Source organism: Scylla paramamosain, chromosome 24, assembly GCF_035594125.1.
Source record: "Scylla paramamosain isolate STU-SP2022 chromosome 24, ASM3559412v1, whole genome shotgun sequence".
Taxonomy (NCBI): Eukaryota; Metazoa; Arthropoda; class Malacostraca; order Decapoda; family Portunidae; genus Scylla; species Scylla paramamosain.
In genome coordinates, this window is record NC_087174.1 from 10,777,639 (window position 1) to 10,780,827 (window position 3,189).

The window sequence follows — 3,189 nt, forward strand, 5'->3', positions numbered from 1 at the left end:
AATTCTAAATAGCTGACAATATTTTATAAAAGAAAACCACTCCCAACTCCTCTCTCTCTCTCTCTCTCTCTCTCTCTCTCTCTCTCCTCTCCTCTCTCTCTCTCTCTCTCTCTCTCTCTCTCTCTCTCTCTCTCTCCCAACACCGCTATATTCGCATCTGTCATTCAGCCAAAAGAAAACGGGAGTAAAAGTTTATTGGCTCACTCGTCCAAATCCATTTTCGTTGACTTGGTTTTGTTTTACTTTCGAAAGGTTCACGTTCAAGCGGCTGGGAGGGAGAATGGCATTGAATCCTTTTATTTTTACACGGCACACTATTATATTTCCCTCCTGTTAATATTTATCCTCATTCACTGTACGTGTTTATTTCTCTACTGTTATTACTGTTTTCATTACTTGTTTACTTTCATTTTCTTTTTTTGTGTCGTAATGGAGAATTGCATTGATTTCTTTATTTTTATGCAGTACACTTTTATATTTTACTCCTCTTACTGTTTATCATTATTTGGGAGAAGTATGTGTGTTATTTCCCATATTTTATTATTCTCTTTATTTCTTTTTTGTTATTCATCATCACGTGTTTATGTTGCTATTATTATTATTTTTCTTCACACTGCAGACTCTTATATTTCCGTTACTATTCATCATCATCATTATTCAGCAGAAGTGCGTGTGTGTCCATTTCTCTACTTTTAACATCATTATTCTTTTCAGTATTTCGTTTTGTTTTCTTTCTGTCGTAACATTCATAAGATTTCGAATTCGTGTTTCAGAAATGTACGTATGTTTATTTATTTATCGGGCAAGTGCATTGTATTGAAGCTTTTTGTGGCGTAAATCGTTGTGGAATGTCAATATTTTAATCATTTCAGACTCCGGCAAAGTGCATCCAATAATTTTCCCTGAATGACTAAATTAAACCAGAGTGTATTTGGAGGAGAGTGTTTTACGTATTATTCAGTCAGTTTCAAGCTAGAGTTTCCCGGTTCATTTGCTTTCAATATCATCTGGGAATTCAGTATCTGTATTTTTTTCCTTTACGTAATTTAGAAGCAGAATTTAAAGGGAAATTATGTGAACAGAAATTAGTAATTAGGTATATGTATTTGTTGAGGTTATTTAGAAACAAAAATTGAAAAAAAAAAACATTAACAGAGACTGATAATTAAGTTTCTGCATTTTTTAACATTATTTTAGAAGCAGAAAATGAAAAAAAAGTATATTAAGGAATTGATGATTTAGTATATATATTTTAAAACATTATTTGGAACCTGGAATCGAGAAAGAAAAAAAAAAAAGCAGAAGTGAGATTGATGATTAAGGATTTGTAATTATTTACGTTATTTGACCAAGAATTTTATGAAAAATTGATTGGTGATAAAATATTCGTATTTTCTGACATTATTTTAAAACTAAAACTTGAAGAAAATAGACCAATAGATATTATTAATAAGTATCTATTTATTTATTTATTTATTTTTTTACGTTATCCAGAACCAGAAATTGGAGAAAAAAAATAGACTAATAGAGATTTATTAATAAGTATTTGTATGTTTGACACTGCCTAGAACCAGAAATTGAATACAAATACTTTAATAAACTAACGAAGCTGATGTGAAAGGGGAAACGAGAAGCGATAAAGGATTATCTCCCTTTCGTCAAGGAGTCAAAAGTTTCACGATATTTGCCACATTTCCCTGTGATTCTGCGGTGAAAATGTTGCTGCTTCTGGTGTAACCGCCGCCAGGTGAGCCAGCCAGGTGCCACACTGCCCATGAAATATTGATACAGGTGAATATACGACCCTAGCTGTCCAGGTGGTGTGCGTGTTAGTATCGGTGTGTGTGTGTGTGTGTGTGTGTGTGTGTGTATGTGTGTGTGTGTGTTCCTTCTCCTACAGGTCCATTTCTTAACTTTTTTTTTATTTTTTCTACTTGCTTATTCAATACATTTTATTATCTCATAGAAAATTTTGCTCCTCCTTAAGCTTTCACTTTTGCTTTCTTTCTTTCTTTCTTTCTTTCATGTGCGTGTCTTTGATGATTTGCTCTCAGTTTAATTTTCTTCATACTCGCTTTTCTCTTTTTCCCATTTTAGGTTTATATCGTCACTGCACGCAGGCCAGATTTTGAAATAGAAACCACTGGTAGTCTCTCTCTCTCTCTCTCTCTCCTCTCTCTCTCTCTCTCTCTCTCCTCTCTCTCACTCCTCTCTCTCTCTCTCTCTCTCTCTCTCCTTTCTCTCTTTCTCTCTCCTTTACTACCTATCCCCCTTAAACCAATATCTTTTCACACACACTTTCCTCTCCTCATCCAACTCTCTTTCCTACCCCCTCCTTCCTCCCTTCCCACCCTCCCTCCCGCATTCCCTCCCCTCCCTTCCTCCCGCCCTTCCTCCCGCGGCCCCGGGAAGACACCTAAAAACAGCCATAAATCCCGCCTCATGACCCAACAGCCCTGCAACATGCACACACGCCTGCATGACTGGTGGTTCCTCTCTGACCCATATATAGGTCATTCGTGATTACCTAATGGCGTAATCAAATGGTATCTCACTGGTAACTAGTGATTAACCTGAGCAAATATTAATTTTAAAGAGCCCGGTGTCTGCTATGGAGGTGTATAGGGAGGGTATGGGGGAAAGTATGGGAATGTATAGTAAAGAGGAAATAGTGGGAAGGGTGGATGGAGAGGGTGGGAAAGGGGTATAGGATTGTATGGGAAGGTTGGGAGGAAAGGGAAATGGGGATGGGAGAGTATGGAGGTAAAATTTGACTTGGAAATGGTGTTGTGTTTGTTTTTGTGCTAGGTAATCTTTTGTTTTGCCTCTCTCTCCTCTCTCTCTCTCTCTCTCTCTCTCTCTCTCTCTCTCTCTCTCTCTCTCTCTCTCTCTCTCTCTCTCTCTCTCTCTCTCTCTCTCTCAACATGTTTCCGTGTTGGTGCTAATCGTACACTTTATTATATTTTATACTTACGAGTATGTGTATGATTTCAGTTTTATCTGGATGAAAATGTAATTCCTTTTTTCTTTGTATTTTTTCTTTGACATTTATTCAGTGGCACTGTGTAGGTGTCGCTGACTGACCTGTGATCGTTAATAACAGGGATTATTTTCCTCTTTTAATATTACAGATGCTCTGGCTGAGTGAAAAAAAAAAAGAAAAAGAAAAAACATCGCTCGAGAGAAAAA

At 36.7% G+C, this 3,189-nt stretch overlaps 1 long non-coding RNA gene across 1 annotated transcript in view; it reads left to right on the forward strand.

Annotated features, from left to right (window-relative positions):
• Positions 1–3,129: 3,129 nt before the first annotated feature.
• The window catches only part of LOC135112941 (uncharacterized), a 48,056-nt gene continuing 47,996 nt past the window's right edge, over positions 3,130–3,189 (forward strand). The window contains exon 1 of the long non-coding RNA XR_010274628.1: positions 3,130–3,189. This exon is cut by the window's right edge and continues 6 nt beyond it. This is a non-coding gene — a long non-coding RNA (uncharacterized LOC135112941).